Source organism: Camelus bactrianus, chromosome 7 (genome assembly GCF_048773025.1).
Source record: "Camelus bactrianus isolate YW-2024 breed Bactrian camel chromosome 7, ASM4877302v1, whole genome shotgun sequence".
Classification (NCBI taxonomy): Eukaryota; Metazoa; Chordata; class Mammalia; order Artiodactyla; family Camelidae; genus Camelus; species Camelus bactrianus.
The window spans coordinates 30,084,529-30,110,893 of record NC_133545.1 but is presented as its reverse complement, the minus strand read 5'-3'; the positions used below and the strand labels follow the sequence as shown (position 1 = coordinate 30,110,893).

The 26,365-nt window shown below is 34.1% G+C and overlaps 1 protein-coding gene across 1 annotated transcript in view; it reads right to left on the bottom strand.

Moving 5' to 3' along the window:
* Nucleotides 1–26,365, bottom strand: part of TFEC (transcription factor EC) — a 338,168-nt gene that overhangs the window by 126,781 nt on the left and 185,022 nt on the right. The window contains exon 3 of the mRNA XM_074367178.1: nucleotides 6,062–6,109. The gene's annotated coding sequence lies outside the window, so the exon portion shown is untranslated. The remainder of the gene's footprint in view (nucleotides 1–6,061; nucleotides 6,110–26,365) is intronic.

The following is a 26,365-nucleotide window of genomic DNA, read 5'->3' as shown; positions in this document are numbered from 1 at the left end:
GATTTCCTACAGAACAGATGTCACTTACAGTATTATGTGGGCTATCTATCTCAACAAATAATTGCTTGGCACTTCTGCCCTATGGCAAGGGTCTGAAAATATGTTAGGGTGGGAACACACTATACAAGCAGATGGGCATAGATAAAAGAAAGAGCAAGAGCATACTGAGTCTGAAATGCATGTGTAAAAGCCAGATGGGGGTACTGAAGCACATGTCTTTCCTTATCTTCAGCAACTAAAGCCCAAGATCAGAAATTTCCAGTTATTAGTTATTTAGAAGTTCTATTCTAAAATTTCTTTGGATGAATATGTGTTACATAAGGCTCCATTTTATTGAAACAAAGAAACCTTGCCTTTTTAATATAAACTGCAATTTCCATTTGAAATGAATGCTTTTTGCTTAAGGCCTGAAATTGATATGAGACTCCCAACACCAGTGCCCCCTACTTCCACCCTTCCCCCCCAAAAATGAAAAAGGAAAAAACTAGGCTGGGATAAGAGGAGGGACACAAAGACTGACAATGAATGACAAAGTACAATTGAGATGGGACTTGCCTGAGAGAGACAGCAAGAGAGGGAAAAAGGTTCTTTTAAAATATCAATAAGAGAATCAAAGAAAGCAAGATCCTTTTTCTGATAAAAGGGGAAAAGTTAATAACAGTGAAGAAAGAAGGCAATTGCAATATGTTCCAACTGTAATGGAAGAAAAGAAGATGAAGGTAGAATCAGAAAGTAACCATTTTAAATAAGTTTAACATATTTGTAGTTTTCACAATTCAAGGATCAAAGTTTTAAAAGTATTTAAACTATTTGCCTCAATAGCAGACCTGATTGACTAAATAATTGGTTGGAGAAAGAGAGTCCTCCTCTTGGTTTTGTTCACAAGAACCAGCAAAGGAATTTTTACTTTTAAAATAGCATTGACTCCAGAAAAAACCTTGGGGTTGGGGGTGGGGAACAATAATGAATATATTGTAAGTTATTAACAAGCATTAAGTGATATCTGGAATGGAATTTGGAATGGAAATGTATACTATTCCTACTTTTCTCAATTATTCGTGTTTGAGATTTCACCCACAGGGTTAGTTACCACATCTAGACACCATGATTTATCTAGTAGAAGCTACTAGAAATAATTAGCATCTATATATCTGGGCTTACACATTTAAAACATAATTTAAAATGATGATAGCTGTGTTGACACTAAAAATTAGCAAAACAAAGTTACAGGTTGAGTATATACTATTTTAAAACTCTAATGAATTTTTTTTTTGGTTAATCCCTATGATGCATTTTCAAGTAGCTATGAGAAATTTGAAGATTTCTTGAAATTTGAAGTCATAATGATTTGAAGTCATCGTAATTTATTCAAAGCCTCAAAAAAAAGACATACAAGGAAAAGTTGAAAATGGACAACAGTCTTCACATTTATGGAGGGAGATTATAAAGTGAAAGGTGACCAATTTTCCATGTTTCAAGATAAGTAAAAGGAAATTAGGCTAAAATTATAGACCAATCATAGTGAAGAAGAACATTAATAATATAACTACCATGGATGCCACAATATATTACCCAAAAGGTTATGTAATTCTCTCTGCTTCATTACTTAAAATCAAGACAGGCCCTGAAAAGCAGGTTATTGATTAATAAGAATCACAGTGCCAGACTGTCTTATACTCGAGGTCTCTAAGGGAATAGGTGACTCCCACTCTTGTCCCCTTTGGCTTCAGTGAGCCATTTGCCTCCATTAGTAAGCTTTTGAGCTATAAAGACATTTCACAGGGTGTTAGACACTACTAGTCTCAAGTGTATAATAAGTATTCAGACAACACAATGGGGATTAGATGCCTTTAGTCTTCTTGATTATGAAGTTGGTCATAATTTGGATGAACTTACCTTAAACCACAGCTACCATTTCAGTTCATCCATTATTCATTATCAGATAGTAGTAACATTTGCTCAGGGCCAACCATGCATTCTCATATTTATAACAAAAGGGAACTTCTTGGAAAAAATGTCCTCACTCTGATTAAAACACCTTTTTATAGACAGTGTATAATAGTTCTCACTTTATGTTTTTCAGCTCTACAGCTTCTATAATTTCTATTCCTTTTATCAACACTAGAGACAAAGGGGCTTTTAAAGTATGTTAGGTATAATATACAGGCCACTTGACATAATTTCTTTTTTAAGCTTGGGTTTTCTTTTTGAAAAAAGCAAAGGTTTTAAAAGGTTTTTGAAATAGACAGCTTCAAAAGTTTGTTCAGCGTAAATGTAAATGAAATTTGTGTCTGGAGAAAATGACCAAATCCTACAGGTTATTTAACAAATTTCAAATACTCAAAGTACAACTAGAAAGTGGGGTCTAAGCATGGAAGATTGAGCAACTGATTCTGTGATTCGATTTTTGGTCTTTTACTCTTCTCTCTTGTTCTCTAAGTTTTACCTCAGTATCTGAGTTAACATCCTTGATATATACCTCTTCTGGATTTCTCCTTTTCTGTATTCCAACTCCTTTCCCTGCAGACCTCCTGCCCTATGACTCCAGAGAAAAGTAAAGACAAATGACAACCCTGGAGAAATGAAGATGTGGGAAGTTCTTGGCAGACCAAGAAGAAGTAATATGTTTCCACCAAAAAATATTTATAGAAAGAGGTCAAAGGGAGACAAGACAATAGATATGAAAGTCCTAATTCCCTGTTCTGGGAAAAAACCATCTTTGTGTATGGAGTAGAGAGTTTCCAAAAGGACAAAGACCCCATTAGAGGGAAGAAGAAACATGAACAAGAGGGATTTTGCTCTATTTTCCATTTATGACTTTAGCTTAATGGGCAAAATTAGACAAAGCCCCTCTACCCTGCAGATGTGATTTAACAAATATAATCAATCAGAGTGTTAACTGGTAGAGAATTAACTAAGGCAACAAGAACAGGTACCATGATGGCCTGTGTTAATGAGCCACAAACTGGGATGGCTGCCTGGCTATACTAATTTCTGGAACCATGTTTGTAAAGCATCCCCTCTGCCATTCTAATTACATACTATTTCTTCTATCTCTCCCTACAGCCACAAAAGTGAATACCTGACCAATAAACACTATCATAGCACCACTATCACCTTAATGACCAGGCTAAGGGCTGGAAATGTGATCCTAGGAAATCTGGAATTTTTCATACTGGAGCTGAATAACATAAGCTCCTGTTTTCCTGGGTGACAGGTTGTAAGGATGTGAGCCTTGAGGGAATGAAGCCCACGCAGTGTGCTGCAAGGAGTTGCTGGTCTAAAAACAAAGACAATATGCAAAGAAATAGACACTTCCTAATGGTATTCGAAGTCCTGGTTCCAGTCACCCCTGATATCAGCTATCCTTCCTAGTAATAGGAGTCAAGAAATTCTCTTTGTGACTTAATCTACTTCCAAGTGGGTTGTTCTTACTGGAAATCAACCGAGTCCTCACTAACAAAGCTAATGAGAAAGTGGTAAACCCCAACCAGATGGATAAATGATAACTGCTAACATTGTAATGGCATAGAACAATAACATTTTTGCTAATTGTGCAATTTTGAGCTAATTTCTTAAAATCTCTGAATCTCAGTTTATTATCTGGAAAATGGGGCTTACAGTTACTCTACTAGATTATTGAAAAATTAAAAATAATGTTGCAATGTATTAGTGTGATGGCTTTCCATGGCACTTCTTAACAAGGGCTAAAAATTTATATTTCTGATAATAAGGATATGAGGATAATGATGATGATGACCCTGAAAAGACAAAGATTATAGAACTCAGACATGACTAAATATGACTGATATAGCTAGTCCTGGAGAATTGGTGTAGCAGTAATTTTAGGCTCAACTCAAATGCCTCCAGAATAATAAAGGCTTCCATGACTTCATCAAACCCATGTACAATTACTCGGCAACACACCTATGGTTCAGAGTCTTTCTTTCATTGTATTTATTTATTTACCCTTCTACATTATAAAACCTACATAGCAAGGTCTCTCTTTATCATATCTGTACCCTATAATTATAGCTCAGGAACTTGGTCAGAAGTAGCTGCTAGAAATAGTAAATTAAACTGAACTCCAGAAGTTTACTGGGAGTGAGAAGAAATTTATTCCTATCTTTTCTCTATCATTTACTCACGTGTTCCCTTAAATAAACCACTAGCCTTAGGGTCATATACTCACTGTATTGGTCTTCAAAGTTAGATACTCTAACCTCCTACTCCAGTGCAAAAATCCCATCTAAAATACATTTGCTACCTTTGTACACTCAGATAGACCCTTTGCAAAAAGCAATCTCCAATCTAACTACTTTTTGACATAATTATTCTCTCTCACATTGAACAACTCAACAAAGCAAAGCTTTAAAAGGCCCCAAATCAGAGTCAGCAATAGAGACCCAGAATTCTAACTCAAAAACGTCAGCCTTTCTATACACTACAGCCCTTACTTGTGTATTAAAGACTTGGAATGTCTTTAGAAAGCTTATCATTCTTAATAATCTTCCTACTCCTATGGCACACCTCACTGATTGGTTCAGATAGTCAAATGAGATGATATAAAACTTCTCGGGGAGTACAAAATGCTCCGACATATCAAGTTGTATTTGTATCTTAATGATGGTGTCGACTATAATGATAATAGGATGCTTTGTTGCTCTAATATTTACATGCTATTTAATGAATCACGTGTTGGGAATTGAGAGGACACTCTGGATTTTTATCCTTATTTTCTCTTCAACTTTTGAGTATAATTAAAATGTAAGAATTAAATAGTAGATGATTACCTACTATATTTACTTAGAAATTATGGAGATATATATATATCCACACACACACACACACAGACATATACCTTGGAAAAAGATGGTAATTGACTTGAAGAAATTTCTGGTCTTACTGGGAAAAGTCTCTGAAACATTGGTTTGTATGAATATTCATATGAAACTGTGTGTGCTGGGCCCTGGCTTCCTGGCTAAGTTGAAGCCTCCTCTCCTTTTCTAATTGTCCTTTCAGGTGAAATTGGAGTCCAGTTAAAGCTTGTAACATATTTTTCTTCTTTTCTTTTCACTATTGATGGATTTAAAAAAAAAAAAAAAAAAGGACCTCTGCAAAAAACTTGCAAAGAATTATTTTCTTTTATCACTTGAGATTACATGTTGTAAAATAAATCTAGTAAATGATAGAGGAAGCATCTGAAATAGGAAAACAAACTCATTCTTTAATGGCTATGATTCACCCATAAAGATACAGTTCTTAATGTTTCAAGTTTAAAAAAAAAAAAGATGAGAAGAAACAGTTGGCATTCAGCTAACAATTGTGTTTGGAGATTTGTGCCTGACTTTGTTATTCTGAGCAAAGCCAGGTGCCAGTCTCTTGGGATTATGTACAAAGGCAAGAAAAAAAGTGGACATGTACAAACCTCAAAGGTGACTGCTGGGTTAATAAAACAGTCTGTTTTCTGTTCACCCACTCTTGCTCTCAGTGTGCAAGTATATTAAAATATGTCAAAAGGAAAACCATTCGCTGTGCAAAAATAATTCAACTACAAGTCACAGTTTCCAGCTGCTGGAGTGCCTTAGTGCATTTAAGTGCACTAACAAGTGACCCATACATCTCCCTGGATGAAAGTTGTGTCCTCATTAAAGGAGAAACAAACACAAAATAAGAACAACTGTCACATAGTAAAACAGACCACAATAGATGCTGCATTTCCCCACTCTGTTTCTGACTTGAGCTATTACAGACTGAAGAGCAGTGCTGTCCTAGAAGTCACCTCTTAAAAAGCCATGAAAGTAAAACAAGGAAGCTGCTAGAAGAACTGAATGTGTAGCTAATGGCCATTCATATTAGTGTTCAATGTATCTGGAAAAACATCTTTTTCTCTCTAGTCTCTGTAAAATCTCTCACCAAATTAAACATTGTAATAATGTGAAGTGGCTAGATTAAACAGATGCACCCCAGGGAATTTAGAATTGATGTTCTAATTTATATCTTTAAATAACCCCTCTTAGATAAACTCTGGCTTAAGAATTTATAAGATATTCATACCAACCTTTGCTTTTCTGATTTTTCTCTAGAAAACTATATCATTGATATGAATCTGCAAAAAAATAAAGATAAAAAAGAGGTTAATGTTGTTCAATCTAATAATACTGTTTTTGTTTGATTAATATGTTGCACATTAAGGCAAAACAAACATTGGATGCTCAATGTGATAGTTCTGGTCTTCAGCACAGCAGGATATATGTTTAAAAACATATGTGATCAAAAGTAGATAATAATCTGGAACAATAAGGGAACGACATTGGAGAAAATATAACTAATTACAAAATGTGGTACCAGCAATGGTTTCAAAGCTATGTAAAGTGTTCCTCTTGTATACAGGGACCTCTTTGTTCAGCTGTTTTCATAGCAGTTACCAGACATTATTGCAATTGCCAATTTACTCTGTTGTGCCTCCCATACTAGAATGCAAGCTCCTCAAAGGCAAGATTTCTTATGTGTCATTTTTTATGCTGTTGGAACCCCCATCTCATATAATCCCTGGCACATAATAGGAATTCAAAAATTATTGATTGGTTGGGTGGTTAACTGACTAAATATAGTTGTGCTTTTGACAGTCTGTGTTTCACTTTGAACTACCAACCCTTTTCTGGAAGACAGCAGAAGAACTGTAAAGAGAAGGTGGATCTAGGAAGACATCAACAATTTCTGTGACAAATTACAGCCCAGAAACAATGGAGATACACATAGAAAAGCAGAGCTACTCAACTCTGAACTATGCTTTAAACTTACGTATATAGAACAATCATTAAAATGAAATTGAAGCCCAATATAAGAGGAAAGGTAATAAGGGATAAGCAAACCAATCCAAGAGAACTAAATTATCCAGGCCTAAAACAATTATGTAAGCTTGGAACAAGAAAAGTATTTGAGGAACCCAAATTAATGATAAGAATAACTCATTAAAAATGGGAAATGATCTATTTGGATACCAAGAAGTAGTGGGCTTGATTTTTAGCCCCCATGAAATTCTAAACAGAATATCGAACAGCTAGTCTAGGAAGTCATGAAAAATAAAGTGTAATTCACTAAGAGATAGTATTGTATGAAGTCAAAAGAATATTGTATGAAAACAAAATCCAGGGTTCATGTTCTACATGTGTACCCTGGTTACTTTTGTGATTTCTTCTTTTCCCTGTTTGTTGTGAGATGAATTGTGTCCTCCTCTAAAATCTGTTGAACCTGTAAATATGACCTTATTTGGAAATAGGGTCTTTGCAGATGTAATTAAGTTACAAGTTAAGATGAGGTCATACTGGAGGAGGGTGAGTCCTTAGTCTATATGTCTGGTGTCCTGAAAGGAAGTGGAGAAGAGACATAGAGAACACAGGCAGACATGGAAGAACACGGTGTGATGATGGAGGCAGAGACTGGAATTGTTCCAAGAGAGAAGCATGGAACTCTGACTCTCAGCCTCCCAAAAAGCATCACTCCTGCTGACACCTTGATTTTGCACTTCTGGGCCCCAGTACTGTGAGAAAATAAATTTCTGTGTTTTTAAGTGACCAAGTTTTTGGTAATTTGCTGTAACAACCCTACTTAACTAGTATGCCATTCTATAGAATGAAATTAGTGACAAATCTTCATAAAGTGCTTGTCAGGAAGATTATATAGTTTAACATCAGCAATTCTTAATTTCAGCAAAGCATTTCACAAAGTTTCTTGCAATGTGTTCAACAATAAAATAAATTTATGTGAGCTCAATTATTAGTTAGGATCACAGTTGTTAAAACTATCATTCTCAAAGAGCTGATTAATAATTCAGCATGAATCTACTTTTTCCCCAAATTTTCATTTATCGGTATATTGAAAATAGTTCTCAGGCCTTGAACCTCTATATTTTAGGGCCCTTGGAGATAAATGGACAGATGTTGGGAAACTGATCTTGAGTAATATTTGTAGTGGTGGACATAGAACCTTCATTCACCTGTTGCTTTTAATACATTAACAACACTTAGAGAAATTCACAGAATGGAAGCTACTCAAATATAAGAAAAAATAAGTTGGGAGAAATAACATTCACTAAAAGACAAAATCAATAATTAAAATTAAGTTCTTATTATTTTAATGATTATTATTTAATAATAATTTTTATAGTATGATTTAATCATTATTAATAACAATTTAATAATTTGAATCCTAACAGTACTTATACATAATAGATACTCAATAAATTACTATTATTATTAATAGTGTAATACTCTAGAATAATGAGTCTAACTCACTAAGGTGGAAAATACAATATTTCATTTGAATTCCAAATTTAAATAGATGTCAAGTGGGAAATATATAGGTTCATCATAAATTCATATAAAATAGACATGGAGATTTCAGTTGACGAAAGTCTTAATGTGTCCAATCAGTGTTTTTCTGGCCTCTAAAACAAAAACAAAACAAACAACAAAGGTGAGAACTTGGGATGAATTAAGAGGTGTATGTAAGATTGTGATAATTTGCAGAAGGAGAAGATAAGAGGTATGTTTTTCTCAAAGCAGAGATTCTTCTTTTGACATTTGACAATACCCTGCGTGATAGAGAAATGAAAGAGAGTTCCAAAGGAGATGGAGGGTTTCTATACATTCCCACCCAAACTTCTGAAAGATAAAAAGAGGTAGGCTCCCAAGGCATGCAAATCAGTGCCACAGGAAGATCTGGGTGAAAGATATTTCTTCTGCTTCCTAGAAACAATTGAAGCTTCACAGTAGCAGCATCCAAGAAATGTAACAGCTTTAAGAAATACCAGAGTTTCCCTCAGACTAAAGTGTGCAAAGAATGGCCACAGGCGTTTGAGGGGCTAAAGGAAAGATGTCAGTTAGGAAGAGACATTGGAGCATCTCATTCTCCAAGATCCAAAGGAGGCCCTAACAGTATTGGGAAAGGGAGACCACTTAACAGAGGATGAAGACAAAGGTATGAAAAGAGAAAAATTTCCCCCACACTGTCATGAGCTTTGGTGATACCCAAGAAAAGGGGGGAAAGTAGGGCAGATCTAATGTTAGTTGGCTTTTTCTTAATTAAACCTCTGTCTCTAGGCTCGTAGGTATATCACATGCAACGGGGAACCTTCTTGATATAAATTGTGTTTCCCTAGATGTTGACCAGGACACATTGCCTATGATACTCATCACAGAAGTAACTCAGTTCTTTATACTTGAGTTCTTTCCAATGTCAGGTTTCAGACAGGTTTGGATACCCACTGTACTGGTTTCATATGGATACTGTAAAACAATTACCAAAACTTTGGTGGCTTAAAAAAAAACCCCACAATTTTCTTCTCTTAAAGTTACAGGACAAACACCTGAAATCAGTTTCTCTGGGCTAAAGTCAAAGTGTCAGCAGCGCTGGTTCCTTCTGGAGGCTCTAGGGGAGAATCCATTTCCTTACTTTATTCAAATTTTAAAGATTGCCTATATTCCTTGGCTTGTGGCTCCTTCCTCCATCTTCAAAGTGGGTCACTCCAGTCTCTGCTTCTGTGGTCACATGTCCCTGACTGACTTCTGCATCCCTCTTATAATTACTATGGCAATTACATAGGGCCCACCCTGATAATCCAGAGTAATAGCCCCGTCTTAAGATCCCTAACTTAATCATATCAGCAAGGGCCCTTTTGCCATATAATGTAATACCCACAGGTTCCAGAAGTTAGGATGTGGACATATTTGGGGGCCCTTTATCCAGCATAGCATGTTCATTTTAAAAGAAACATTATAGAAAGGGAGGACAATATAGAGTGAAAGCATAAACTAGCTCTGCTTGCTTCACAAATGCTTATAATGTTTTTTCTTGGCCAGATGCTTTTCTAAATGCATTACAAATGTTAATTCATTTAATCTTCATGACAGCCTTAGGATGTAAGAATTATTATAATCCCCATTTCACTGATGGGAAAATTGAGGCACAGAAAGGATAAATTACTCACAGATGGTTTTGTGGTTATTTACAGCCAGTATGACTTAGGAGATGGCATCCTAGAGCCAGGATGCCATCCAAATGATGCCTCTTAGCTGGGTGGCCTTGACACTGTGTTTTCACTGGGAAAAACTTAATTTCATATGGTTGGTGTAAGGATTAAAAGAAATAATGTATATAAAATAGTTATTACAGTTGCTTATTCAAAATGTACTCATTACACAGTAAATGACAAAATAAACATATCAGAAACATTGACCAAAACAAACCTCCCCCCTCTACAAAAAAACAAAACAAAACAGGAAAAGAAGAATAAGGATGGTTAGGGAATTGGAAATGCCATCATCTGGAAAATGGTAGTTTAGCTTGGAGAAGAAAAGAATTATGGGGACATGATAGCTGTCTTGAAATATGTGATGAACTTTCATGTGAAAGGGGAAGTAGATTTATTTTAATGTTCCCCCATAAAACCAAACTAAAACCTAAAGGTGAAAATTACACGGCAATAAAATCAGGCTCAAAAGAAAGAGAATGATCTAATAATTAGAGTGATCCACCAATGGAAAAACCTGCCTCAGAATTTTGTAAGCTTTTAGTCCATTGGAATGTTCAAGCACAAGTTAAATGACTTTCTGTAGTATATGAAATACAGAAAGAATTTTAACAATGAGAGAGATATTAAAATACATTCATGCATTTATTCAGTAAATATTTACTGAACATCTGTGTGCAGCACCTGTAAGGCCCCTTACAGCTCTGAAAATAACAGAATCTACTATTCTATAATAGAAGGAACATATAAAAACACATGTCACAAAAACGGACATAATTTCAGACTGATTCTCATTGGAAGGATCTACTGATTTTTCAGCTGCCAGGCTCTTTGGCTGGTCTGGTATGATCTGCAATAAGCCTTTATTTCCACAATAATTTACACTAGTCACAGGAGGACTTTTTCTACAGTGAAGAATCAGTTTTTAATAGGAAAAAAAATCACTCATTTTGCATTCTGATAGCAGGGGCTTTTCTTAAAAGGAGAGAATAGAGTTTATTCAACAATGGTTAGTTTTTTTTTTTTCTTTTGGCCTAGGCAAACAAGTATAATAATCAACATCCTTTAAACAAAAGAAGGGGGAAAGATGGGATACTTCTAATTTGATCTGAAGTATATGCCACTTTGGAAGAATCTGTGCTTTGTCATTGTCTCCAGCAAAGATATGCAGAGAATTTACCCACTCCTGCCGACCCACAAACAAATTAATTATGGTAAAAATCTATTAAGTCTGAATTGTCCTGGGAATTATTAAGAAGCTATCTACTTACCTTCTCACCTAACCGTTCTAAGGCAGATTGCTTTTGGAGATTTACCTGAATTACACAGGTAATCTAAGAAATTCTCCAACCACTGAGCAGAATGTGCCCAGTGTCTACACAACCCCTATGACACTTCATCACACAGCACCCACTGGCATTTATTACACAGCTGTTAGTACTTGTCAGAATTAACCAGATAATTGGACAGCCCTCTATTTTGATTTTTGCTACTTACAATCTTTTCTTTGCAGAAGGCACAGAGCAGGGATAATAATAACCCTAATACAAGTTGGCCTTTAATAAGCTCTTATTATGTGATGGTCATGTCATATGAACCAGCATAGCCAATCCTTTCAACACCCTGTTAGGCAGGTACCACCCTTATCCTTGCTAACGAACGTGATGAGGTCAAGATGAAAACGCAAAGGGACGTACTCTTGAGCTCCCATTGACTGATAAACCACAACTTTTAAACACCTCTCTACCAAGGACAAATAATTAGAAGAAATATTGAAAAGTAATTACAAATCTTTGTTTAGATATCTTTTACAAAAATAAACAGTGAGCCAAAGATGGGGTCAGAACCTAGTTCTTCAGATAACTGTGCTCCAAATGACTATTGACTAATTTAAATATAAAAAGCACTGTCAGCATCTGTGGGCTAGCCACATCACTGAGTTATTAAATATCATGCAAGAGCCTGTATAGGTAAGAACTTATAAAAAATATGGTAAATTTTCTTCTCTTCCTCTTCAAAATGCCCCAAGGCACTCGTATACATTATGGACACCACTGGCCTGAAAATTCTCAGTTGAGGGAAAAAGAAATCCAAAATCCTTGAATTATAAGAGCACTAAAAGCATCTAAAATGATAACCATTTTGCCCCTTTAACACCAAAAGATCAACTGATTTTTATTTTTCACTTGGAGTTGACCTTTATTTAACCCATGGCATGCCAAAGTTATGGCCTGAAGCAATTTTTTCAGTGAATGCCTTGACTTGGGACAAGAATAGATATCTCTGTTTCTGAATCATCATTTTATACCACTGCTGATGGTCAGTCTAACAAAGAAAAAATATTTCTCAACATTTAAAGAACACCAAAACTTTCTATTCAGTTATTAATTTTTCCACTTCAAATACATTCAGAACTATAAAATGTTTGCAAATTCCAAAATAGTCTACATTATTCAGTTATTATTAAGCTCTTCACTAAAATGTTGTGCTCATTTATACATTAAAAATAACCAACTGATTGTGTATGCATTAAAAAAAAAGTTTTAATTGATTCTTTTGATCAATTGACTGCCTGCTGGCATCTTTTCCTAACAGGGAAATTAATTTTAAGGCATTATGGTGTCTCTTTTACTCTCTAGATAAGTCCTGTACCTATACACAATTGTTCAGGGCTATCCCATTATTTTGAAAGTAATAAATGAGGTATATTTAAAGGATTTAGACATGATTAGTATAGTCTAACAGTTCTTCTCTAACAAAAACAAACTCAATAGTTGCATATTATGAAAGATTACAATACCAAAGAGAAAAGTCCAAAAGTACAGTGGGAAGTATTTAATTTGGAGATTAAGAATTTATGGCTATAAGGGCTGTGAGGCACCTCTGTGAGTTATCCAAGGGAGAATGCAGATTTTCTGGATGTTTTTAATGATATAAACAGTTATATTTCTAAGTTGGCATAAATAGGATTCTGGTTACAGGTACACAGCATAATAAAATAAAATATCAGTGTAGAAAAAGTAGATATAGTCTGGCTCCAGGATGTCTAGCAGAAACTCTTCAACAACTATATTTATATGAAGGTAATTTAATAGTATTCACAAATATTCCTGTATATCATCTCCACATAGTTTTATTTCCTGGGCAGCATGAATCTTTAGAAGTTCCCCAAAAAGAAATCAGTGTCACCATACACTGAAAATTTGCTAAGCACTTTGTATCTGCTAGCTCCTTCAACATTTTCAGTAAGCCTATTTATTAATGTTCCTTATTATTATCAAATGGAGAAACTGAAACTCAATAATCACAGTAATTTGCCCCTCACTACACATTTAGTAAGTTGAATATTAAATTCAGATCAGTTTGACTTTAAAATATATATTTTCAAATTCCTATATTATATTAACAAAATAGTCTTAGCAATAATTGAGAAGAACACGAATCCAGCCAATGCAATAGATCAGGAAGAAGAAATGAGTTAAAAGTAGTAAAAGGATACATGATTATTATTTGTCAATGATACAAACAGCTACATAGAAAACCTAAGAGAAACCAACAACGAAAGAAATCATTAATAATAAGAGTTTAAACACAATAGATTTTTTAAAAAATTTAATTACATGTACAAACTTATGAATATAAAAATTGTAGTTTAAGAGAATGAATTATATAGTCTGAAAATTGTATCTCAATAAACAGTAAAAAAAAAAAAGACTATACTACCAGTTAATATGGGGAAAGTAGATGAAATAAAGACTATTCACTGATGGTATGAATGTAAATTAGAACTTTTTTTCTAAAGGGTAATTAAGCTTTGTTTAATTAAAGTCTAGTTATTATAAATAAATAAATTTCTAAAAAATGTATTCTAGGAAGCTAACTAGAGATGAGCCATTAGATTTATACACAAAAATAATTATAGTCTTGTTCATAACAGGTCTCCCCCGAAAATTAAAACAATGGAAACTGCAAATCCAGAAAATTCCAAGTATACTTCAATATATCCATAAAAAAATCATGTTTCAGAATAGTTAATAATATTGGAAGTGCTCACAATTTTAAGTGAAAATGGCAAGATACAAAAAAAAAAAGAAACTAAAGGTTAAAAAGAAATTAGAGCTGCAATAAATGGTATGAGAGAAGAGGATTTTTTTGCAAAAATATAATGGACAAGATAAAGGAAACTGATTAAAAGGTGCACTTGAGTCTAGGAATGGTGGGGAATAGGCTGTGACTGGTCTAACAGGAGGTCAAGGAATTCTAGCTTGTTCTGTGTGTAAACCCTACATGTTAGGGAAAGAAATGGGATGCTACTCCTCATCACTTTCCCTCAGAAACCCTAAGCCTACTCTCCCCGTGGAGTATTTGCAAAAGCTGTTTTCTTTCCCTGGAAATTGCTTCTCCCAGATTTTAACTTGACTGGCTCATGATGCACATTCCACATCCATGTCACCACTGAAAAGACACTTACTAATCGATAGGGCCTTTTCTAAGTTTGCCCAAAGCAGCAAGATTATTGCCTGGGAATTTGTTGGAAAGACAGAATCTCACGCTCCATCCAAGACCTACTGAATTCAAATCTGTTGTTTAACATCATCCCCAGGTGATTCTCATGCACACTAAAATTTGAGAAAACTGATTTTTAGTCTGTGATAGGGACTTCATACCAATTTCCTGCATCATTTTCTTCATAACTCTTATCCATATGTAAAATTCTCTCTCCTTTCTTACATGTAGTTCCATTAGGGAAAAAAAATCTTTTCATCTTTTTGCCTGTATCCTTAGTTCTTAAAATCATTCTTGATGTACAGTTGGAATTCAGTGAATGTTTGTTGAATGAAAGCAGAGAATGGGAGCAGGGATGCCTCAGCGATTTTGATTGAAGAAATACCATTTCATGTTTCTTTAACTGTCTAAGTTACTCTGTCTTTGGAGCCTTACTATTGTATATGGAGACAAAAGCTAATGGATTAATATTCCAGCCCAAGAAATCACATGAAAATAGTATTTACTGGTGCATAATAAATCCTATCTAATAACTTTCTGAAGAATAACCAATATTAGCATGTAAAAAATAAAAGTAGGTTCCTAAAAGGTAAACCTAGAATTACCATATAACCCAGCAATTTCACTCTGATGTATATACTCAAGGGAATTGAAACCAGGTGTTCAAATAAAAATTTGGACATGAATGTTAATAGCAGTATTGTTCATAGTAGCCAAAAAGTGGAAACAATCAAAATGCTCATCAATGGATGAATGAATAAGCAAAATGTGTTTTACACATACAATGGAATATTATTCAGCCATAAAAGGGAATGACGTACTGATATATGTTACAACATGGATGAACTTTGAAGTATTATGTCAAGTGAAAGAAGCCAGACACAAAAAAGACACATATTGCTTGATTCCATTTGTATGAAATGTCCAAAACAGGCCAATCCATAGGGAGAAAAAGCAGATCAGTAATTGTCAGGGGCTAGAGGGAAGGAGGAATGGGGAGTGCCTGCTTAATGGGTATGGAGTTTCCTCTTAGGGCGACAAAAATGTTTTGAAATTAGATAGTGTTGGTGGTTGCACATCATTATGAATGTACATTAAGTCACTAAATTGTACATTTTAGACTGGTTAAATGGTGAATTTCATGTTGTGGGAATTTTATAAATATATAAAAGTAAATCACTCTTTTAAAGTGTAGCAGCATAAATAAAATGGAATTTCTTGCTATCAAGAAACTTTGTGTTACAGACTCATTTATTTCAGGGTCAGGGTTCCAAATGATTAATATTATATGATGATTATCTCTGTCAAACAGAGATAAAGCAGGGAAATAAGGTAAAAGAAATGAGTCTGGGATTTGCCTAAGCCAGGACTCAGATTTCTTTGATTCTTGGCTAAAAGCCCTGATTGGCCCAAAAGGTCAAATGGGAAGGAAAAAGCAGTCAAGAATAAATCAGTAAAACAAAAAATTCATTAAAATTTAGCTAGTGGGAGGAAAGGAAATAACCTTCCTCTTCTTCTACTGAAGAGAAAATTGGCAGCCTAATTTTCAGAACAGGTAACAGATGTATGGCTGTAGCAAGGTGCTCAGAATTTCTCCTCTACAGGGAAATGTTGGGAATAAATTTAGGAGGAGCCTTCAGATTTACTGAAGCCACTGAAGCTGTAATTGTTGTTATAATTGCAAGGGTTTATTAAGAATCATCAGGAAGTTTGGCATTAAAAAGTGTTTGGATAGATAAGACCCCTGTTTGCACTTTAAGCCTTTACTGTTAATTACATGTTTCTGTGACTAAGCACTTCAAAAGTGACTTTTGTGAACTGTGTTATTATTTAATAATAACTTTGTATAAAGTCACAGGTTAACAAAAGTTCATTAATAAGTTAGATGTTTGGAGCTCAGAAAACATTTCCCTCACAGAACAATGTTAGTCATGGTGGTTAGGCTTTACATCCATGGGGTACAAAGAACCAGGTAATCCATATACACCTGCACCAATAGTACTAAAGAGCACAACACATGTGTGAAAAGATTTCCATGGCATTCATTCAGTATTCTGGGACCACCTCTTCCTCCACTGCATTACTGATGCTCATTCATCTTTCAGTCACTCATTTGATAAGCACTGGCAGTGCCCGCTATGAACCAGGCCCTTCGACAAGTTGTCTCCCTTTCTATCTGTCAGGTAGCAAACTTTCTTCAACTTGGAGTGAGTACCTTGTGGCATAGCTTATAAATTCCACCATGCTAGGGTCCCTATAGGGTCAAAGATGAGGCTCGAGGGCAAGCAGACATAAAGAGGGTTGGGAACAAGTAAAACAAGGTGATGGCATAGGAACCATCCATCAGTCAAGCTGCCTATGTCCCTCTCCCCATTCACCACACCATGGCCAACACTGTCTTTACAGCAAGAAACCCCTAAAGAGATGATACCAACAAAGGCCAGTAAGACAAAGGATGCTTTTTCCTGCTTCACTCTCTCATAGGGCAGTGACCAGGAGTGAGTGAGAAATGCCAGAAATAGTGTTGAAGCCAAACAGGTGTGAGGACTGAGATCTATTTATTTCTTTCCCAATACCCTTACCTACCTGAGAGGACTGTCATAAAGGAATAAAGGAGAAGGGGAAATATTTATGGCTATAAACCATATGTTTGAATGTTTTATATCGGGTACCGTATGAAACAAAAACTTGGGTTTTCTTGTAACTGTTGAACTCATATCGTGAAGGAATCACAAGTTACCAACTAACAAAGATCACCACCTAGTGGCCCCAGCAGGATAACTGCACTTGAACAAAGTGCATTGAAATTCAAAAATATTGGGGATTGTTATGAGAATGTAACATAACATTGAAGTTTCTTCTTTTGTCCCTTGGATTCCAACCTCCCCTTTTCCTTTCATTCTGGCGTTGCTCCCTCTAAGTTTATAATTCTAAATGTCTCTAAAGCATTCTATTTATAGTTATTTTTATTTTAATCTTTACAATTAGCTGTCTACTTTGTCATATTTTGAGTTCCTCTTCTTTCATTGTATGCCATAAGCCCCTATGAGTTTTACCTGAAGCCAGTTTCTTTAAACATTACTTTTGTCATACCACTCCCCTAAAAGCTTGAATGCTTAAGTAGATCCTGTTACGGTCTTTAACAGCCTGGTCTAACCCACAGAATCCCACACTCCAGTTAGCAAATGTATTGCCTGCTCCTTAGGCGACTTTCCTCACTGTTGCTTCACCACCCCCAAATCTCAGACACAACCACAGCTTTACCCATCTCTGAGTACTCCGCTCCAACTCAAATTCCACTTTTTCCATTAGTTTTATACTACTCCTGCCAAGCTCACTTCTTTCTTCTCTAACTTCTTACTTTCGAGGTGATTACCACAGAATTTACTATTAATTATTTTCTAATTGCCTTATGTGTATTACGTCTGCGAAGAAAGTTCCATACCTTAAATATGTCTGTGTTTCCCACAAGTCTCAGTGTGGTATTAAACATAATATAGAGTCAATAAATAAATGATTTATTTAGAAAGGGAAAGAGAAGAATCGCTGTAATTAAAGTACCTTTAGTAGTCTGGTGCTGGGGGACAAAGGAAGAGAGGGAGAGCACAGTGGGGAAAGACTGCCGTACTTACAGCCTATGAATTGAAAAATGTTAATTCTATTCCCTTGTATCATCTAAAACTGCAGTGACAAGTAAAATAGAAAAATATCCCTCCAAATGCCAGGATACAAGTAAACATATTTCAAAATATGTAATACAATTTAATTATAGAAGTTTGCAGTAGAATATAGTTGCTTTGGGTGCAGACAGTGAGGGAAGCTCACTTCACAGATTAAAAAGAGGAGAAACACAAGAGGAAAAAGAAATTGTTATTAAAAAGGGAGCAAAATGTTAACTTTCATTCTAAGGTAAGACAGAGTTTTAATTCTTGGACAGTAGCAGAAAATCTGCTCTGGGGATGTGAATTATAGACAGATCAGGCAGCTGCACACTTGGAAATAATACGACCAAGAAAAAGTTCTCTGCACTCAAACTCTGGCATACAATTCAACCAACTTTGAATGTGAACAGAAATATTTTACCCCAAAAATGTGAATAATAAAACAAATAAAATATTTAAAAATCTACTCAAATGAAGAAGTCTGCAGAATAAGTAATGTGAACTTGAAAAATCTCATTAAGTGACACCAGAATTCTATTTCTAGTGCAACAGCAAGTAGTTTTATAACTAGGCCTCCAGTAAAATAATTAGACTATTTTAAGGGGTAGCAGCTGTTTCTAGCTTAAGGAGAGAGAGAAAAAAATGCTTCTCCTATGTAAATTCCCCCGCCCCATTCCTCAAATTGACATTTTCAAAGGGATCAAAGAAGGACAATTACTTATATGCTATAAATATATATACATATATATTTTTATTTTATCACAAAAGAGCAATATATATGCAAGGCATTGTGCAAGATACTGTAGAGGGAAGAAAAGAATATAAATGCCAGAGACCCTGGCCTCAAGTATCTTACTGGGGCTAGAAGACCTATTATAATTTAAAATTCAACAGGTAGTAAAAAATTTCCATGGTAACTTTTAAGTAAGTATGCTACATATTTTGCAGATAGTCTATATTTTCATACCTCAACAAATATTAAAGGTCCACAATTAACAAGATGCTAGGTATTTGGGAGTAAGAATTAAATCAGTTACTCAACTGACTCACGAGAGCAGTATGTCTAGCAAAAAATGTATGGCAGGTCTGTTAAATAGGAAAACAGAGTACTTGATAGAAGAGGAAAAATTTGTGATGCATCTTAAAGTACAGGTATAGTTTAAATATGCAGGGTTGAAGAGTATTAGAGAAAGCATTCCAGGCAGAGATTTTATCATGTGCAAAGGCATAGAGTTGGTAAAGCTAGGATGAATATGAAAACATTAGTTAATTTTTTTACTGAAATGTATGGGAAATGTGACATGAAACATTGAGAAATTATATTGGAAAGTTAGATTGGAACTAGAATATGGAAGACATTCAATTCCAGGCTTAGGAGTTTAGATTAAATCTAGCAAAGGCAGAGTTTGAAATTTGGAGCAGTTAAGTGAAACAATCACAGTTGTGCTTTAGGGCAGTTAATCAAATGACAATGCATGCAATGGTTTTGAATGTGGAGGCAAGAGGAATCCATTAGAAGGCTATATTACAATAGTTTATAGAAGAAGTAAAGTTGATGGTATGTATGGTAGTAACCAGGACAAAACGGAAGAGACAATTCCAAGACATCCTAGAGGGATAAAACTGACTGAGACTTGGTTGGTTAGATTAAATATAACCAAAAGAATCAACTCAAAGATGATGCCATTTAGGGAAACTAAGAACAAAAGAGGGATAAGATAAATATCTATGGGGAGCTGATTACTTCATTCAGATCTATTTTTCAGCTTAAAGTGCCTTTCAGAATGAAATATTCAAATGAGAATTACAACATAAGACAATTGAGATCAGAGATAAATTTGCAGATTTGGAAAACACCCAGAGTAAGTGTAAAAGAGCTGAACAAACTGAAATCTCAGCCCTTGTACAAAAGGGCAGCAAGAAGAGCCAATCTGATATCACAGAAACCTAGCAGTGAAAATAGGGTGAGAAAAGGTGAATAGAAGCAGTTAGCTCCCCAGGGCCCCGCTCTGCATTTAGCCCTCTTCCAATATGGTGGGAGGTGGGAAAGTTATACTTAAGAGAAATTAAACCAAGTAGTACAAAATTATTTCCCAATAAGAACATCACAGGAAAAAAAACCTTAAAGTAAATGATATGTGTGATATGTATATAGGTGGTAAAAGGAAAAAAAAAAAAGCTTAAAATTAGCCTGAGAACGATTAAAGAATATAGCTTATGAAATAAAAATCAGGATGCACTAAAAAATGGAAAAAAATCAATCTTAACCAAATAAATGTAAGAGACTACTTCAAAATGCAACAATAAAAGAGTGGTGGAAATAGGAAAGGAAAAAAAACCAAGAAATACATTAAGTAAACAACTAGGAGTTCTGGAAAAGAAAAAAAAGGTAGGTAAAATTATCAAAGAATTAATAAATTAATAAATAAGATTTTCTAGAAATGAAGCTGATTAATTACCACATTGAAAAGGCTTTTGTGAACTTATCCCAAGGAATGACAAAAGTCACACTATCAAGAAATTTCAGTGAAAAAGAATCAAAACTCCAGATGGAATTGGTATCAGTAACCTACGAAACTAGAAAACAATGAAATAAGCCTTCAAAATCTCAGGGAAAAATGACTTTTGGTCTAGAATTCTTTACCAAACTAGTTATTAGGTATGTTGTCAGGGTAGAAAAAAATATCTTACAAACCTGTGAGATTTTGAAATTTCATTTCCCTTGTATACTCTTTTGAATAAGGTATGTTAGCCAATTGTAGAAGTAAAGCAAGAAAAAGGAGGAAGAGTGGGATTCAAAAATAAGAACAGGGACTCTAACAGAGGAGAGAACAAAGGATACCTTAAGGACCACTATGCTCTGAGCTTACACAACAACCAGTCCACAGTGGAGTAAGAGAATGGAGGACTCCTAAAAGGATAACTCTTAGAGGGGGAATGGAAAAAAAGAAGTGCTTCTATGTAGAGAACTAGTAATTTTAGGAGTCCAAGACAGTTCAGATGGAAACTTTTACCTAATTTAAATATTGCTATCAGATTTCTTTATGTTATGTTCCTAGATTGTTTTTTCTTTATTTTAATATCAACCTTTCTGAGTGGTCTTGTTTTAGATGGAGGTTTTGAAAACTGCTCATGTCTGGGCCTTGATTTTTTTTTTATCCAACACAATAATCTCTGCTTTTAGTAGGTTAGTAACCTTCCCGGTCAGTAATATTGAGGCAAATTCAAATATCTAAAAAGTTTCAAGTAATTACTCTCAATTTCTGTAATTACTACAGGTCAATAACAGGTAGTTTATGCATAAGCACAGATCTAATGACCATAATTTGAGTAGCACTGATCTAAAGTTTTAGTTTAGCTTTGATTTATAAAAATAAAAATTAGTAATTTTATACAGCCAATAGTTAAATAGATAAATGAACATATTTTATCATTTCTGTGCTCATCACTTTTTCTTATAAACCACACATTCCCTTTGACATCAATTTTATTCTTAATGAAAAATTCTTTTAAGTAATTGTAATTCTAAAAATGGATTTATTACCCTAACTCTAGAATTATAATTTAGCTAGGTATGAAATTTTACATTATAATTATTTCCCTCTGCTAGTCCATTATCATCTGGCCTCTATTGTTGTTGATGAGAAATCTCCAATTATGCTAAGTTACACCCCTTTTAAAGTAATCATTCTTTTCTCTCTACAAGCTTTAAATATTTCTGCTTCATATATGATGTTCTGCTGAGTAGGTATTCAAGTTGGTCTAGCTTCCTGAATAAGGGGAATGTGACTTCAAACTAGTATGTTCACAGCTTCAATTTCATTGACTATTTTGCATTTTACTTTAGATCATGTTTAGTTTGTGTTTTTAAAAGGTATATATCCTTTGAGTTACCTCTTTTTTAGTAGTTCATCTATTTATCCTGTCTTACGGTTTCTGGCTTTGGTTTTGTATTTAGAAAAACATTATAAACCCAAATACTATACAAATATTCAGATAGGTTGAAAAGACTGGTTTGACAAAAAATGTTATTTAACGGAAAGTGAGTAAAGAATAATACAGGAATGATATGTATACTTGGCTTGAGAAGGCAACCTAGATAAGCCATAACATGATATGGATCTGTAATGTGGAGGAAGAATTATTACTGAGAGATATAAGGGAAACAAGCACAAATTTATATTTATAGAAAAACCTCATTAATTTGAAAGAAAATAATGGAAAACAATGCAGAAGCAATAATATATTTGAATTCCAGAACAGAATCCATCTAACATTCCATATGTTGGAAGGGGACTTAGAAGTTGTCCATCTTGTATTTCATACAATAAAAGATTTTCACAAAGTGCTTGAAAATTGTTATGCAACCCTAACCCTAATCCTAGCCTTAATTCTTGTGATAGGCAACCATATCTATCAGCTCTCAGACCAATCAAATCTTTACCATTTATCAATTCTTCATAATTATAAAACAACCACCAAGGCTTAGAGAAGTCTTCACTGCTTCGTGCAAAGTTATCTAGTTCCTTAAATAGCATAGTTTATCACTGTATCTCAACCTGGATTTAAATTTGGACTCTACCATTTACTAGTTTAGGTTAGTTAACCTTTTTTTCAACTTCTTTTTTTTCTCTCATTTTAGAATGTAAGCTTCAGAAAAGCAGGGATTTTTGCATGTTTTGTTAATTGTTGTATCCCAGCACTTAAAGCATTTATTGGCAGATTTGGCACTTAATAAATATTTGCTACATAAGTCAGTGAGTGAATGAATAAATTTTTAAAATGAGAATGGTAACTGAGTCACAAGTTTTTTGTGAAGATCGAATGCAGTAATAGATGAAATAAATATTACATAATATAATTTCACACGGGTGATAACTACTACTCCATAGGCCATATTTGCAACCAACTAATGGACAGCTTCACCTATGTACCACAGGCACGTCAGACTTATCATTTGTAAAACTGTTCATTTAGAGCTAAACTATGTGCCTCCAGTCCTGCTGTTTCTACTCTGTACATAATTTCTCACAGATGTCACTTCGTTTTCTTTCCTTTTGTCAAGACTTTGCCTATATCAAAATTTCCCCAAAAGTATTATGAACATTAATTTAACTATATGGCATGACTATATGGTTGAAATTTCCTTTTACTTTAATAGAATTTATATTAATATGTGTTAATAAAAAATCATACCCAGCACATTAAGATCCATGATCTCATTTATAGTATTGTTTATGTGTAGCAAATTTTTAAAGTAATTTCATTTATAAATAATTATGAAATATTCAATAGATGGTAAACAGATATGGCTGTGCTTTCAGACCATCAATAAGCTGAGTTAATATGCCATCAGTAAGTCATCCAAATCCTCATGCAAATAATAAATATCTTAGAGAGGATAAAAACAAAGGTGGAGCACAAAGATCAGCCACTACAGAGCTTCTTCTTGGATAATATGGACCCACTAATCAAGACTGGCTTGTGAATCAGTTAAGATTAATTAACATATCATCATTCAGATCACAGATCTTTACTTTGGCCACAAAGGTATCATGAAAATATATATGTGGAATAGATTTCCTCATTTACCAGTCTAACAACATTGTATCTATTGTAAAAACAAATGTAATCATATTATTTTATATTACTTTTACTAAATGCAGACAAAATACTACCTCACAGAAAAAGAGTACTCTAAAATAAATAGGGAAAAAAATAATGATTTTAATTAGCAATATTTATTGTTTATATTTAAGCATACTTTTCTAGAGAACATGAGAGTACTTGAAACAAATTGTTTCCTCAAGTATTTTGTTTCCTCCAGCTTTTATATCATTTCCACTACTCATTAAAAAAAGAGATTTCTAAGCAATGATAAAAATTAAGATAAGCCTCTGCCCTAGAAGTACTCTCTGCCAGGGATGATTTGCAATATTTAGTGCCCTTGAGGTGTTAACAATACTAAAGTGGCTTGAGAAGAGCTTTTTCTACAAGGCACAATAAATGGTAGGATCCAGGTACTCAATTATAGTTTCCACTTTCTGCTCTCCTAAAAATGTTCCTTTGAAGTTTTATTCTTGTTTGTAATCATATTAGGTCATTATGCTTCACCTTATGCTCCAAAAATCTGCCCAGAGCATTTGATGGAGAGGTGGGAATGGTGACTTTTTAAAAAAGTAATAAACTAGTGCTCTTCCCTCTAGATCTAGACAACATTCCATCATCACATGCCCAGCAGGTGATGGGATGTACTGCAGAGCAGCCGCGGCATCCTTTTTTGGAGTTATTGCCTAAAGTTGACTCCATAAGTCCAAAAAAAATATGTACACAGCCAAAATTATCCATGGAAATCCCTTCAGTCAACCATAAGCTGTATCCTTTACTGTTGTTTATACATCACTGTTCAAAAACATCATTTCTCAATGTTTTCTTAAGGATTTGAGTAAATTTCTGCTTTTTTGGGTATTAGATGAAATACTTGGCCGTTTAAGTCTATGCTTAGTGAAAAATACAAATGCAAAAAAGATCAAAGTTATTATCCATGAGTTACTTAGAATATCATCAATTAAGTACGGCTTTTGAAAAACTGAATGCTCAAGGGTCAAAATTTAATAGAGTTAATAATACTTACTGCTTCATTCAGGGCATTCTTAAGTAAAACTTGCAGTTTGTTTCTTTAATTGTGAATACATGGCAGTGAAGAACCCAGTGACTAGTAGCAGTTTGGTGCCACTGCCTTGATTCATGAAAAAGCACCAAAAAATTCACTCACCATTGCTTTTGCACCATTGATGCAAATATTAGAATTGTGAAAATGGCAAATAACAGCTTGCAATTAGTATGAAAATAATTTTGACATTATGGGCCTCCTGAAAGGGTCTTAGAGACTCCCTGGGGATCATAGAACACTCTTTGAGAACTATAGCATTTAATCAATGTTTAAACAAGCTATAGAATATCTATAGCCGAAAAAAGTGAGAATTCTTTTTTTAACAGCAAAACACCTTTACATTTTATTGTGAATGTTTGTATAATGAATATTTATATAAAAATTTAAGCAATACAATAGATACCACTTTCAAATCACTTTCATTTTTGTTTTTGATCTCATTTCTAATTTGTCCTTTTTCCAGAACAATGTCAATTGTAAAGCTTTGCCAGTTACTTTTAAATTTTTCTTCAAAATAGTTTTCTTCTAGATTAGGAGATGAAGAAAGTTACTATTACAGTAACTTAAGGAGAAATAAGTGTATGCAATAAAAGCTATCATAAATCTTTAAGGTGTTTATAATATTTTTAAGCTTCTGTTGATGTTCGAAAGTTACATAGTTATTTTTATAGTAATAAATAGTGATTTAATATTTGTATAAATCACAATGCTTTATATTGAGATTCCTGGCAACAAAGAGTGCAAACATTTCTTATTTAGCAAACAAAAAATAATTCCTTCCTTAATTAGAAAAGTTTCTTTACTGATAAATAGTTTTTGGAAAGTATAACATAATTTAATCATTCAAATTAAAGATTTTTCATGCTACCCTTGTTGATTTTCCAAAAATTCAGCCTTTTCTTTCTTGACTGAATTGTACTTTGAAATAATTGAAAGTAAATTTTAGATTTTTACCTCTTTCTGTATTTTTCGTTTTCTTGCATTATTTTTCCAGGCTTAACCTATGCTACTGTAATAAGCCCTAACTGAAGCCTCACGAATAGCAGCTTACTAGATGCCTAAGGCATCTTTAAGATTTAAAAACAGTGTTTACGAAGCAGAATACTGTTGAAATCATAGAGCAGAAAAAAAAGAACAGACTATGAAAGATAAGAATGCAAAAAAAAAAAAAACCCAACAAAAAATAGAGTGACACAAGCTCCAAACATGTAATCATTGACAGGAAAAGCCTGCAAATCAACCCAAAAGATAGCAGGCCAGGCAAACCAGACTAAAAGGTTAAGCTAAAAATAACTACCTCACTAGTCTTTATAGAAAAATTCTGCATGCTGAGGATGTCAACTTAAATGGGTCTAGTTTATGAATAAAAATATTTAAGAACAAAGGCTGCATACATTAAAAGAAATAAAATTAATATAAAAGGCTGAATCAAGTAAATGATCTATGTAAGTTCAGAAACTTCTCGATTAAAAAGTTGAAAAGCTGTGAAAC